A 16386-nucleotide genomic window follows, 5' to 3' on the forward strand; every position below is an offset into this window, starting at 1 on the left:
CGCACACACACACACACACACACACACACACACACACACACACACACACACACACACATATACAGATGTTTATTAAACAATAAAAAAGTGTTTTAGATACACTAAGATGATGTAAAGAATGTACTTTATTTAAATTCCCCGTCGTTTCCTCTCAAGGTTTCTTAATTAAATTGATGTCAAATTGAAGTCGCTGCAGTTTTTCCGTACATCTAATTTATTTTAATTGAAGTTTGATTGTGTAAAGCTGCTTTGCGACAATGACCACCATTAACACCACTTTATCTTTTGGCTCATTCACTGAACAAATAATCCTGTTAAAATGTTTCTTTCTGTGAAAGTGAGTGATGATGTGATGTGACGTCTTTGCCATGATTATTTACACGGACAGTGTTCCCTGAGGTTCAGATGGAAAGTAAAACACTTAGACTTAGACTTATTTGTCTTAGACTTGTCTGGATTTAAACTCATTGTTTTTTACAGATTTTGCTGTTTAAAAGAGAACTCAGGATTGATAGGTTGTTTGAAAACCTTTTGTGCCAAAGCGATAAAAATATTGATAAACACATTTTAGTCTCTGTACGAACGCGAGTAAAATCTGTGTAACTGGATTTTCTTTCACACTCAGATTTGTCCTAATCGGGTATAAAGAGAGTCTTCATCCTGGCTGATGGACACACACACACACGCACGCACGCACGCACGCACGCACGCACGCACGCACGCACGCACGCACGCACGTCCGCTGCCTGTAACACTCCGGGTTCACTGCAGCCCTGAACAGTATAAAGCTCTTACTAAAGGCCATGGCAGTGGTGATGCATTTACTGTTCTTTCATTTACCTTCAGTAAATACTTTATCCTGCTCAGGGTCTCCATGAACAGATTTTGGAGAAACTGAACCATCAGGCTCATTACAGAACACTGTGGGAGGATAGGAATCGAATAATCCCTGTAGAAGCAGGAGGGATTCCCAAGAGGTCTTTCCACAGTGAGTGGGATTGATTAGAAGTCCTTCTGTAAGTGGTTGAAATGGGATTTAAACACACACACACACACACAGGAAGATGATGTTTAAGTGAAAGAGACTTCTATATGGCTCTGGTAATGAATCGCTCTCAGTGAGCTTGGCCTTGAACCAAGTGAGACTCGAACATACTTTATCCTGTGATTGAAAAAAAAAAAAGATTTTTATGTATATAAAAGTTGTGCCATTATTTACAATTTCACAAAAGTATCAGTACTTTAAAAAGATCCGGGATGTTCAGGGTCTGAGTGTCAGCTGCAGCGTGCTTTACATCCACCGGCTTGAATTTAAGTTTTTGTTTCTGCTGAGTTTAAGAAAACTGGAAATCATTCATAGCTTTATTTCAAAACTGTAATGCAACATAATGCAGCGGGAGAGGTACTGTTACTGAACTGTCTACAGGAAACTGAAATTAACTTTATATACACTGTATAGACCTTCACCCGCCACTTCATTATAGCTGTTTAACACAAAAGAAAGCATGGGTCCATCCTGCCGCGTACTGTATCAGCGGTGAAGACTGGGGGTGGTTGTGTGATGGTGTGGGGCAGATACTGTTTCTTGGCACCCTTAGGACCCCTTTGTACCACTTGAGCATGGTTTAAATCCCACAGCTTACCTGAGTATCGTTCCTGACTGTCTCAATCTCTTTATGATCACAGGATAACGCGTCATGTCACAAAGCTGAAATCATCTCATACTGGTTTCTTGAACATGACAGTGAGGTCACTGTACTCACACGGCCTCCACAGTCACCTGATCTCACTCCTATAGAGCACCGTAGGGACGTGTGGGGACGTCATGGAGGTGCGGCCCACAAATCTGCAGCGGCTGCGTGATGTCATCTATGAGACAAAAATCAGTAAGGAGTGTTTCCAGCGATGTGTCGAATCTATGATCTGAAAAATTCTGAAGGCAGTTCTGAAGGCAAATATATAGATAGATAGATAGATAGATAGATAGATAGATAGATAGATAGATAGATAGATAGATAGCGTACTTTATTAATCACAAAGGGAGATTGTAACGTTACAGGAGCCATCTCACAGATTACATAATAACACACAAAGAAGAGGGTGAAGAAGAATATTAAGGCCGGGTCAAAATTATTCATCCAAATGACACATTATGGGACTGGAGTTACTGTACATAAGATGCACCAGCAAGTTATAATATTAATAGAAAAGCATGTATATGAGCATCTTTATAGTGATGTCAGAGACGGAGCATCTTTCTCTCCACCACTCCAGGGGAACACTCCAGATTGAGCGAACCTTCCTGATGCGTTTCTTACCTGGGAACATTCTGAGGAACATCAGATTCATGTAACACAGTATATGGTTTCTTCATATTTAAATTCAGAAATATTTGATTTATAGTCTGAAATACTTAAGATTAAGAAACATAAGAAACTTAAGTATTGTAGTTTCTAAAATTAATTATATAAAAATAATCATTTGCCAGTTTTAGTGTGTGCCAAGTACCAGCACAATAGAAAAGAGCATTAAATTTACTCATCCGTATGCGACATCCTCTGTGGATGATTCAGTGCAAAACCATTAAAACTAACTCTACAGCTCACTCTAACTCCACTTTCTCCTCCAATAGAATCATTAACACACATCCTCCATCTGACTCTGTCTCCGCTAATGTGTGAATCTCTTTAACGTCTTATTCCTGAAATTTACTTTTTCATGAGTCGCCCGCGTTCACTCGTAAGTCTGTTACATGTTCATCTCCTGTATAAAAAATGTGAATTAAGTCACATGTACATAATATGTTCTCTCTCTCTCTCTCTCTCTCTCTCTTTCTCTCTCTCTCTCTCTCTCTATTGTCATATCAAACTATCTGAAGACTGATGAGATCCTGCAGGACTTTCTTCCCCTCGTCATAGACCTTCAGGACCTCACTGTAAAGTGACTCTAACATAGGACTTATAACTCCTACTGATTTATTTAAATGGAGAATATGCAAATGAGATATGCCCTCGAGAGCTTTTAAGCTCCACTATTAGCTGCATGAGATTTATCTAACATTACATACAGTTCTACAAGTGTGCTTTATTGAAGCGTTTCAGTAGCTGGCTCTGTAAGTGATAACATTTATCTGCTTAGTTCATTGTTTGAAGTGAGATTTCCCTTACGCACCTGTCCAGGAGCAACACAGCTAATACTGGACATACTTAACTCTGGACATGCGTAATCATGCACATATCTAATCTTGGACATGTCTAAACATAAACACAACTAATCCTGGACAAGTCTAAATATGGACATATATAAATTCTGGATACATCTAATTGTCGACATGTCCAATCCAGGACACAGCTAATCCTGCACATGTCAAATCCTGGATACATCTAATCCTGAAAAAGTCTAATTCTGGACATATCTTATTATGGACATGTCTAATCCTGGACACAGCTAATCCAAGACATATCCAAACACTGACAGGTCTAAACCCGGACATATCTAATTCTGGACACAGATAATCCTTGACATATCTAATCCTGGATATGTCTAATCATAAACATATTTTATCCTGGACAGGTCTGATCATGGACATGACTAATCATGGATATGTCTAATCATGGACACAGCTGATCCAGGACACATCCAAACATTGACACGTTTAAATCTGGACCCATCTCATCCACGACATGTCTAATCCTGGACACTGCTAATCCTGGACATGTCTAATCCTGGACACAGCTAATCCTGGACATGTCTAATCCTGGACACAGCTAATCCTGGACATGTCTAATCCTGGACACTTCTAATCCTGGACATGTCTAATCCTGGACACTGCTAATCCTGGACATGTCTAATCCTGGACATGTCTAATCCTGGACACAGCTAATCCTGGACATGTCTAATCCTGGACACAGCTAATCCTGGACATGTCTAATCCTGGACACTGCTAATCCTGGACATGTCTAATCCTGGCTGATGCAGGATAGAGTGTTTTCCCTTTAACAGTAATATCTTTGTAATACTTGGAAAAAGCAGTGCTAACGTTTGTTATTTATAGAATGAACCGTTGAGAAACACACACTGCCTCGCCCTCTCTGCTCTAACGCAACACACTGATCTCAGATTGCTTTTACAGTAGTTTCACCATCTGTGTTTCGGGTCTGAGGTATTTTTCTTGCTCTTTGTTCATGCATCAAATGTGTCACAGGTGGTTTAGAGACCTTGAACTCACACTGTGATAAAATAATACCCAGATTTTCCCCAGATGACATCTGGATCAAAGGGAAAGTGTGTGTCTGTGCATGTGTGTAAGCCTGTGTGTGTGTGTGTGTGTGTGTGTAGGTGTGTGTGTGTATGTGTGTGTGTGTGTCTGTGCATGTGTGTAAGCCTGTGTGTGTGTGTGTGTGTGTGTGTGTGTGTGTCTGTGCGTGTGTGTAAGCCTGTGTGTGAGTGTGTGTGTGTGTGTGTGTGTATGTGTATGTGTGTGTGTGTGTGTGTGTGTGTGTGTGTGTGTGTGTGTGTGTGTGTGTGTGCATGTGTGTAAGCCTGTGTGTGTGTGTGTGTGTGTGTGTGTGTGTGTGTGTGTCTGTGCATGTGTGTAAGCCTGTGTGTGTGTGTGTGTGTGTGTGTGTGTGTGTGTGTGTGTGTGTGTGTGTCTGTGCATGTGTGGAAGCCTGTGTGTGTGTGTGTGTGTGTGTGTGTGTCTGTGCATGTGTGGAAGCCTGTGTGTGTGTGTGTGTGTGTGTGTGTGTGTGTGTGTGTGTGTGTGTGTGTGTGTGTGTCTGTGCATGTGTGGAAGCCTGTGTGTGTGTGTGAGAGAGATAGTGAAGAAAGCTGCAGTTTAGATATTTATTACTTTGAGGTTTATTACTTTACATACAGCTTTGTAGTCTGTGTATCGTGCCCTATCAGCTCACACACTGCACATCTGGCCAATATCATCCCTGTACCGCGCGTTACAGTATATTAGCAAGATGTAGCACAGAGAGTGTTTGCTATTTGCCAATGTGTTGCAGAAACATCGCCATTTCATCCAAAAAATTTCATAAATATTTTAATACTTAATTCATTTCTAAACATTATATAATAATAATAATATAATAATAATGTAATATACATCCAACCATTTTTCTTTTCCTGAAGTGTGTATACATTTTTGTTATTACATCTTACATTCTTTAGTTTACATTTATTTACAGACTGATGAAGCTGTGTTTACAAACCGCTCGACTTTCCTGAACATTCTTGCATTTGTGTGGATTTTTTTTTCAAACTTGGGGCAATGACATGGATGTAGAGGGTATGACTGACTGTGATGAACGCATGCTTCTTCTGCACTGCGTGACTATGGAAGGCTTCAAAACCCTAATACAGTATATGTAACTCATACTCATACATCATCAGAAGGGCCTCATCACACTGCTTCTCACGCCTGGTCCTGGAGGAGGATCCGGCCTGCACACTGCAGACTTCTCTGATCTCACACCCAGGTCAATTAAGGAAAGGCTGTTAATTAGCTAAATGAGGTTAAATGAAATGAAGTGTGCTGGGAGCTGAGAAAACACAAAAATGTGCAGGATGGGGGGGGGGTTATCTGCAATTGCAGGAGACATCTGATAGGCTGCAGGAAATGCCATCTGGAAAAGGTTCATTGGTGAATCTAACCGTGTCAGGGAAGTCTCAAAGATCTACTGTTCATGGAAGTCTGGTTTGGGAATGCAGCTTCATCAGTCCATAAAGAAATGTGTAATCTATATAAATAAAAGAAATGTTCAAACTCGCTTCCTCAGTCATATCTTTACAGTATGTTTCAGACATTGGAGGACCAGAAACCAGTCTTAGAAAGATTTCTGTCTGGATTTTGTCACAACATCACATGAACCTGGCTCAACAGAATTTAATGAAACCTTGCCAGTCCTTCAGTATCTGCCTGAAGTTAAATCTGCTCCATAAATAAAAAAGCTAAGTGTTGAGTAGACGGGACGTTATGAGCAGTTTTGTGTCAGATTACATCACAGCAGTCAGTGTTTTTTTCGACGAATACATCGCTTTTGCGCTCAAGGTGGGCGTGGCTATACAAGTCAGTCAACAGAGCCAATCAACGTAAATACACAAAGTAGGTGGAAGACACAGAAATGATACAAAGTGCCGAGATCCTTATGAAACACAAACAATCATGCAACACAGCATGGCTTACTCGAAAAAAAGGGGAACTTTTGAAAACTGAACCTTCAAAGATGACTGTACAGATCATCGTATGTTTATTCATCCTGCGGGAAGTAAAAAAAAAAAAGGTTGTTTTATACAGTATGTTCCGAAACCGTGATGCTATAAGAAAGCAGTAATGTGAAGCGCCACTATGAGATAAAACACAGCCTGTTAGTGCGGACATGTCCACGGCAGTCTGAGGTGAGAGTGTGTAGAATACCTGAACGCAAAGTCTGAGCTGCTCCAATCAAAAAGTTGAGTAAAAGTCATGTTGTGAACAGTCATGTGCTGGATTTAATGATCTACATTAAACAGGGAGTGTATTTGTCTGAGCACCAAAGAATTATCAGATTATTATTAGATTTATACTTTCTATAAACTCTTTAACCCAATGACAAGTAGTTACGCTTACCAAATAAATATTTCTGTGTGACTGTTAAACACATGATGAATGTCAACAACCTGAATAAAACAATATTAATGGTGTAATTTAGCGTAATTAGCTAGCTAACAAAAGTTGGTAATAAGCATCTGTGTTCTTCACCTGTGCATTACGAGCAACTTTATTACCAGTGACAGAAGAAACAGCATGGCTATTGTTTGCCAGGTGACCTCAAGGTGACCTCGCTGTCTTTCTCTCTTGTGGGTTAAGTGCAGAAAATACTACAGAAACACTGGTTTATTGCAGTTTTTGGAGAGAATGTGGTGAAGTTTAGGCCATCAGCATTTCAAAATAACACACTAATCATCAGAAACTGCGCTGACGCTTGACAGACGTGCTGCTCTGTGGCCGCACAAAAGGACAGCACCATTTCACCACCAGAGTTGTGGAACAGCCTGAATATGGGGCAGGGTATATCAACCCAGCATGGCTGGAGCTGCATTGTCTCTCACCCCATGCAGAAGCCAGGAGTGTACAGAATGTGGGCAGCACTGACAGATCCAGCCATCACCCCACCCTGGAGGTATACCTGAAGCAGCTTCTGGAGGTTGGGTTCAATAGTGAGCGGTTACCCTGGAGCTGACTCGAGGAATTCAAGCAACTACCAATCCTAATTAGCACTCTCTTGGCTTCAGGAGGCTAATGCCAGAGCACCCCACTCCCTCTGCACTGGATAATTTACGTCTACTCCCCAAAATCAGACCAGCTGATGATTCCAAGGCTTATCTCACTACATTTAAAGGACTGCTGAGTAAGAACATTGGGGCTAAGAGGCCCCCGGCTCTTCACCGCCCAAAGCCTGATCACAACACCTCTGACTCTGCTGCTAACCTCCGTGGAGCAATCCCCCCCCCAACAGATGACAGAAATATCCAGGCTCATGGGTCTTTCTTTTCACGCCCCTTAGTGTCCGAATCATCCAGTTCACTCCCTTCCTTCCTCTCAGCTTTCCTCCCTGCACAATATTAAAATTGAAACTCTCACTTTGTGTAGTCTGTGTTTGTGTTTTGCCCAAAACCCAAAGCTCGACATGTGTGCATACATATTAGCAATGTTGTGCTAATAAAGAGACATGCTAGTGATCTGGACACATGTTGGGATTAATCATCATACAAGCGGAGTGTGATGATTTCAATACAGATCACCTGATTAAATATGAATGAATAATTGAATGAAGGGATGGATGTAAAGGAATGCATGAAGACGTTTGAGAACGCTCGATCATTTCAGGAAAATAAATTCTAACATCATTGAACTGTCATTGTAACTTGAGTTTCTTTTTCTTCTAATCCCATGCTAATCCAGTTTAAAGTAAAGTCTGCATGAATGTCTGCATAGTTTCTCCAGCATGACTGAAAAAAGCAGCAGGAGATTAACACAATCACTCAGTAAGGACACGTCGTCCTCTCCCTCACCTCAGAGGTTTGTAGCGCTAGGACACTTTAAACATCCTGTTCCATTGTCAAGGTTTTAGAAACGAATCCAAACAAACTGTCTAAAGAGATCTAAAGTTGGGATAAAACACATCCCCATGAAGTGTCAGGGACCGTGACTGTGACACAGCGTGAACCAGATTCAGGAGAAAGACAAAAAAAGAAACTTTTTCTTTCCATAAAACCTCGTCGCTCATTCAGATGAATTGCTGAAGAACTTTCTGAAGTCACACGTTTACCACCTACCTGCATCTTCTGCGGCAGATAAACGCATTTGCTGAGGTCTATTCATAACTTCCTGGAACAGATGTGCATGGCGGGTATAACCCGGGGAGTACGGCGCACCAAATGCTCATTGTGGAGGCCAACTTCTCCTGTGGGAATTCAGCTCTCTCATCTGCATACGCGCGACGTGCTGAATTTATAAACAGCAGCTTGTAGTTAGAATATCCCAAAGAGGAGCTAACACTCAGGATGTGAACTTTCAACATTATCATCATCATCATCATCACAGTGACATCTGATCCTGGGCGTTCGCACGGATTCCCAGCAAGGGTTTAATTAGCAGTAACTATTCAGTGAAATATTAAAGCATTGTTTCTATTAAAAGCATTTGGCATTTTGTCTATTTAACTCCGCTAAACTCTTTCACTAAATTTATGCAAAACTGTTAATAAAACGTTCGTCTCAGAGCAGCGTTACAGAATTCAGATGTTTCGATGCATAACTAACATCCCGAGGTGAGAGCGGCACCCTGCCGTTAGATGTTTATTAATTTCATTTAAAAGATATTTATGATGTCTTGCACAAAAGCAAGCAATTAAATAATTCAGTAGTTTCTCACACTCATGTAGAGACAACGTAAGGCTGTGTTTAGTAAATGATACGCTATAAATCACCTCAAAATCACTTGAAAGCATGACTGTAATTATTATCCGGATTTCGGTTGCTGTCCAGATGATTCGTCATCCTCAATCAAGCATGCGGGGTGTGTTTACTTTTGAAACATCTCAATGCCACGCACGTGCATTTAAAAAAAAAATCCCTTTGACTAAATTTAATACCTCGACGCGTCTCCTTGACCTTATCCTGCTAGACACATTCCAGCTTTTTCATTATGAACACTGGGAGAACATTATTCAGCAGTTATTACTAAAGGTTCAGCCTGCTATATCATTACAGATTCAATTCTCTTTAAAAATACCCTAAACATGGAATATTTCCAGCTAATTGCCCCTGAGGTCTGAGGCTCATGCCCATGCAGTGGCGGGCAGTTTAGCACGACGTCCCTGTACATCACTTCCTGTCATTCCTTAATGAAGTCAGCCCACAGATTTGAGGATTTTTATGCATGTGGCACGACCTGATGACGCTCCCCATTAGGCTGTTAACTGCCCCCTCAGCGTTTAGCTCATTTCACTTAAACTGAGCAGCTCGGGGTTACTGCCCCCAGCTTCTAGGGTGACGTCAGGACAATTAGGTCTCATGTTACTGATGCAATTTAATACCTGAACATGTTTTGTATTAACTATCATTAATGTTTCATTCAGTCAGAATAATAATTTAAATGAATGTGCGCACAGAGTGATGATTAAATATTACTGAGCAGTGGTTTAAGCACTTGATTGCGCGGTAAAGGCGCACTAACACAGACTACAGAGTTGATACAAGAGAGTTTTAAAAAAATGAAACAAAATGAATACCAACAATACAGATCCTAAAATGCAATTAATCTGATAATTAATCTCTCTCTCTCTCTCTCTCTTTCTGAGGATTAACAGATGTGAAATATGTTATTGCATTAGAATACTATTAAACTGAAACTGCTTGTTCTGCTGCATTCACAAAAAATTGAGCAATAAAGCAACAGATGCACATCAGATTTTTTGTACATCTGTAACACAGACCTTTGACTTTTTTCAATATAAAATGATGGAATAAATCAATTCAATTATTGTCAATTATTTTTTTTACTATGTTTTCATAAATAAAGCTCAATGTCAAAAACTTTTGCCCATGGTGGTGGTTTACATATCAGTCATTCTTGAGAACTGGGACAAAACATGTTTTAACTTTATTATAAAAAAAAAAAAAAAAAAAAAAAATTTTTTTTACAGTGGCACCTCGGATCACAAGTAACGCAGTTCAAGAGTGTTCCGGAAGACGAGCAAAGATTTTTAATAAATTTTGACTTAAAAAACGAGCGTTGTCGTGGTTTACGAGCTCCGAGTATCATGTATAACGCCTGCACTTCTTGTTTTGACACTGATATACTGGTATAATCAATCCGTGTGTGTGTGTGTGTGTGTGTGTGTTTTTCTTTCTGTTGTGCTGCAAAGTGTGTGTGTTATGTGTGTGCGCGCATAATTTGACACCGCCGGTTCACACACACACACACACACACACACACACACACACACACACTCTCTTTATCTCTCGCCTTTACTGCGTGTCAGTGTTTGAGTGTGTATGTTATGTGTGTGTGTGTGTTTTTCTTTCTCTTGCGCTGCAGAGTGTGTGTGTTATGTATTAATTCTCTCTTGTCGTTAGTGAGTGTCAGTTTTTGAGTGTGTGTGTTATGTGTGTGTGCGCGCATAATTTCACACCGTGCCGGTTCACACTCTCTCTCTCTCTCTCTCTCTCGCATTTAATGTGTTTATGTGTCTGTGTGTGTGTGTGTGTGTGTGTGTGTGAAACAAAGAGGGGGTGCTTCACTCACACACAACCGGCACGGTGTCAAGTTACGCTTGCGCACACACATAACACACACACACAGCGCCTGTGCGCATAAATGAAAACACTTATTGGTCTGGATTTATTTTTACTTTTTTAAAGGTAACATGCAGGTTAATTTTTTTATTTTTACTTTATATTTTGTGTTAATTGTTTTTATGTATTTATTTTTTTGGGCTGTGGAACATATAATTTTAATTTCAATTATTTCTTATGGGAAAATGTGCTTTGATTTACGAGTGTTTTGGAATACAAGCTCAAATTATGCTCGTAATGCGAGGTTCCACTGTATTAAAAAAAAAAAAAACTGCATCCAGTGGCTGGTCTTTGGGCACTGGTTGGGAATCTAACCTGGGCATTTCGCATGACAGGCGAAACACCTACTGTATCACTAAGGTATCAGTGCCCGGAATTAAAATACATACATACAGTAAACACAAAAAATTCCTACCTGACAGTTGATATCTATATATACATTTTTAAATATAGAAATTCTGTTCATTTGTCTGTTTTGTTTGGTCAGTGGACGGCGGGTGGTTTGTGGCCGGTGGCGTTTGCACAGGTAATCCTAGGCAATTATCAGATTTTGTGCAAATCAAATGAGTGTGTATGTCGCCTCGGGTAACAGTAGACAGCGTCATCAACAACTTCTTTTACGTCAAACTGTGATTGTGTCCCAAGCATTCCTCACCGAATGTAACAGTAGGCAACGGCATCTGCAGCAAGAACAGGTACATCAGGCCGAGCCCAGGGCTACTGAAACCCCGGATCAGACTCCAGTGCGTCTACATGGTCAGCCCATTAGACAGTCAGAGGTAAGGGCTGCATTGGAGCAGCGTGAGGATCGGAAGTGAGTTGACTGCACACTCCATTCGCAGGTAATGGTAGCACACATGCATCACGATCTGATGAACCTCTAGTAAGTTATAAGCAAATAGATCTTTGAAAGATGTCAAAAGTATTACAGATAAAAATAAAACTATTAGATGTAACTGTAAACATTTATGCACTTTGGAGTTTTAGCATGGAACTCTTTTTCAAAGCCAGCTTTCATATTTTTTAAATCACTGAACTGGCATTTAGGCAGCACATTGCTGTAGTGGTTAGTTAGCACTGTTGCCTGGCACCGCCAGGGTCCAGGTTCGAAATAAATAAAATATGCTTTAAACAAAACAATGAATTAACATTAACAAGAAGTTAACAATAACTAATAAACAAACTAGTAAAATAATACTTTGGGTGTATTTGTCAGCACTCTTACACAATAAGTCACCAATGTCAGGAAGATTTTCTGATAGTGTTGACAAAATTCCAAGTTATGCCAGCTAACCTTTGGGGGAACCAGTTGGTTTTGCATAATTTGCTAAATGCATTTTTATTTAAATTCATTATTTTTTATTGAAATTAACCTATAATTAATATAAATTAGGACATAGGGTGTTATGCTTGTGACCACAGCAGTATCAATGGCAAATCTTAAAAATATTAAAAATGATCAAACTTGACCAACACTTGAGCAGTTTAACAGGTTATACAACAGAAAGTCATGAAAGGGTCCTTTTGTTTAAGTTGATCACAGAATTGCCTGACTATTCGTTAGTAATGTCTGACGGTGTTAACAGAAACTCAGGATACAAATTTAGCAAATTAAAAAATTAGAGTAAAAAAAATGTATAAGTGAATTTTTAACAGCCATTAATTTATTACCCACTCACTCATCTTCTATACGACTTTAGGGTCGCGGGGGCCTGGAGCCTATCCCAGGAGGTTTACACCCTTGGGGAGCGGGGTACACCCTGGACAGGGTGCCAATCCATCGCAGGGCACACACACATACACACACGCACGCACACACAAACACAAACAAACACACACACACATACACACAATAATTTGTTGTTTTAAAAAAATCTTTTTTAAATAGGATTGAAAAAAAAATTATACAGTTCAGCTTCTACAATTGATTAAAATTGTATTATATTGATACAAAATTCAAATTACCATATTTATATGGTATATATACCATATATATAATTTATATATATATATATATATATATAAATTATATTTTTTTTATATAATGTAAAAGTGAAACTCTTGTTTATTGTAGATTCTGATTCAAAATATTGTAATAAAAAAATTACAATATTTTATTTCAAGTTTGAGTAAATTACTCTTTAAACAATATAAATACTGTGCATTGCTCAGTTCACTACACAGACTGCTGACTGCTCTAGATGTCCAGAAGATTAGAAGACGATGCTGCATTTATACATATTCATGAAAAGTTGGTGTTGGTCCACTGTGTTTATGAGGTCCAAAGTCAACTCAGCGTCTACTAGCAGGTTTTAGAGCACTTAACGATTCCATGTGCTGACGAGCTTTATGAAGATGCTGATTTCCTCCAGCCTCAGGCTGATTGCTTCCGTGCCATGACGCACTGATGCAGTAATTCGTGCTAAATGAGCTCTGTCCAAATTTTGAGTGCATAAATAGACAGAATTCTTCACAAGTTGGATATTTCTGTATTTTAAATCCTTTTTCATCATCATTTCGAGATCCTGGAATTTTGGATTTTTAAGTATTTATAGAAAAAAAGCTTCCATTATTTTACTTTACTTGAACGAATCTTGTATATGTAAGAGTAAAGCAAAAACTTTTTCATAATATTTTAATTTTTTTAAGATAGAGAGGATTTTTAACAATCAAAAAGTTTAAAATATATATCTTCTATATCTTATACCCATGTGGATGGAGTCCGAGTCTTTCGCAGGTCAAATTAACCTGCTGGTCTTCTTGAGTTTTCTGCTCACACACAGGCATGCAGTAGTCAATGGTAAGTGTAAGAAGACTGTGACCTTTGACCTTTACCTTGGTTAAGCCAACCCTGTTGCTGTAAACAACCTGCCAGGAGGACCGGCATCAATAATCCAAACAGGAGGCTGTGGATTCTGACATACCATTAAAGTTTGATTTGATTAATAAATCAAGTAATAAAAAATAAAACAGTCTAGTTTTAAAGTAGAGCTCATAGAGAGACACTTCCAGGAAAGACACACACACTCCACGGGTAAAATTTTCACTTGCTCTTCTTTCCCACATACTGTACTATAACCTTTAATCCTGTTTATTTATCCAATGTTAAAATCACACCTTTCTCCTTGTGCTTTATTCAGTCGGTTTCTTAACCGGAGATTAAATCCAGAGTCAGGGAGTGATGTCATTATTTATCAAGGATAAAGTCAGATTAAGCAGCTCATTGACTGGAATATTCACAATTAAACCACCTGTGTGTAATTCATATTTACAGGGTTTTCCAGATTTTTTGCATCTGCAGTGGGAGCCACGTCAAACAGCCGCCTGGAGCATGACAGGACCATGACGGGTCCATGATGGGACCATGACGGGTCCATGACGGGACCATGACGAATCCATGACGGGTTCATGCTCGATCCGTGCACGGAATGTGATGACATAGTTAACGATGTACCGCCCCATACACGCCCCCATGCGCTTTCTAAAAAGATGGTTGCAATGCTGTATAATTCCACCAGATGGAGCATTGACTGCTTTAGTTAACTGCAGTGTCCAAGCAGACGGTTATTATATCAATATATAACATAACTTACTTCAATTTAGTTTCATAAATAGATGATATGGTAAAAAAGAGGGAAAAAAACGATTAATAAAACAGATTTAAATCACTCAATACACAACCCACAATGCTTAATTAATTAATTAAGTAAGTAAGTAAGTAAGTAATGAATTAATTAATAAAACTACTTATTGCAATAAGGATTCACGACATCCTTAACAATCCTTAAAGAAACGATAATATCTATAATTTATCTATACCGGTCGTTGTAGGTACAGAATATAAACGTGGGCTATTTACAGTATTTTACATTACGGTGTATTTGATCTATTTCTGTTGAATACACTGGTAAATAATATTTAAGTAAAGCTTAAAATGTAACTTCTGCTTGGGTTTGTTTTCGCTATTAACATCTATGGTGGTACAGATCAAATTTGACCCCTATATATATTTATTTCAAAGAAAAAGGCAAAAAAAAGGATTTTCAAAAATAACTTTAATATAAATGGAAAGCGAGTAAATCTTAAAATGTGGGTTTGCAAAGTCAATCAAACAACGAACAATCAAGTAAATCTAACCAATAGAAAGGAGGCACTAGTTCCAAAAAACGTCTTTGTGTGCAAGAGCATGCATGTGCGTTTAGATGCATGTTTGGCAAAAAGCGAAACTTTTAGTGTGTTCTTTACAGATATGTTTTTTGCAGTAGAAGCAGAGTACGTTTGTTTTTCTGTCTTTATTGCTAGGGCAGACCTGAAACCTCTTTCTGTTAGAATCAGGTGGCCTCAGTAGGGATGTGGCCGTGGCTGTGTAGGTTGACGTTAAGGCAGAGCTGGCCGAAGAGGATGAGCGCACCAGGCTGATTTGTTGCTGATGGTGTGGATGGAGAGATTTGTTGCTGATGGTGTGGATGGAGAGGTTCCCTTCGCTCAATGTGTGCCTTGACAAGGGAACTTCCTAACTCCTCAAGAAACATTCTCCGCTTGTTTTTTCTGGTTGAGTTCCACCCTAGGTGAATGTGGGTCCACAACACAAATGCATTGTATACAGACACATCTATAAAACACAACCATTAGCCATCTCCTGGTCATTCTCTGGCAAGTGTAGGTGGCAGTCAGCTTGTCCAGGTTGTCCACTCCACCTTTATTTTTATTATAGTCCAAGATAATTATGGGCTTTTTGTCAATTGCTGATGACACAGCTGTGTCTTTGTGAAAAGTGGACATAAGTATCACACTCCGGTGTTTTTGCACAATATGAAACAACCGTGATGGTGTCTGTAAAAGCAAATTTTTAAGAAAGTGGAGCCCTGTCCTTCACCTGCAAAATTTCGGCAGGCAGCTCAGGTTTTTTTTTTTTTTTTTACTGTGCCCACCATGGTAAGTTTCCACCTTGGACGTTGTCCAAGGTCATAGCTGGTAAAGAAATTGTCCCATGTGATATTGTGACCCTGCAGTCCAGTAATCATTTTGAGGACTAAACGTTTTTCTTGATTTTTCTTAGAAATGCCACTTGCATGTTTGCAAAATCTGCAGATTCCATGCATAGCTGGTTTTTGCATCACAGGCTGTCCAAATTTTTATGCCGTATTTCCCAGGCTTACTAGGCATGTACTGCCCAAAAGGGCATTTTCCACAGTGAGGGACAAAACGTACTGTTACCTCTGGCCCTGGGTTGAACATCGGTGGAAGGAGCTGCACCCACCTTTCCCAGACATCCCTGATGGGAGCAGTCATGTAAGCATTTTACTGCATATCATGCTGTGTATGGTTGTGTATGCGACAAATACAAATGTAAATTTAAGTTAACGACTGCTTTAATTAAACAAAAACTCTGCAGCACAGACAATAGCACTTAGTCCGGTTTTATTTTATACTTTATTATTTATCATCAAGGTCTGACGCTTACTTAAGCACAACGTACTGAGGCCACGAGACTCTAAATTGAGGTGGTTGAATCATAATGTGTATGAAGGATATCAG

This window comes from Clarias gariepinus, chromosome 14 (assembly GCF_024256425.1).
Source record: "Clarias gariepinus isolate MV-2021 ecotype Netherlands chromosome 14, CGAR_prim_01v2, whole genome shotgun sequence".
Lineage (NCBI taxonomy): Eukaryota > Metazoa > Chordata > Actinopteri > Siluriformes > Clariidae > Clarias > Clarias gariepinus.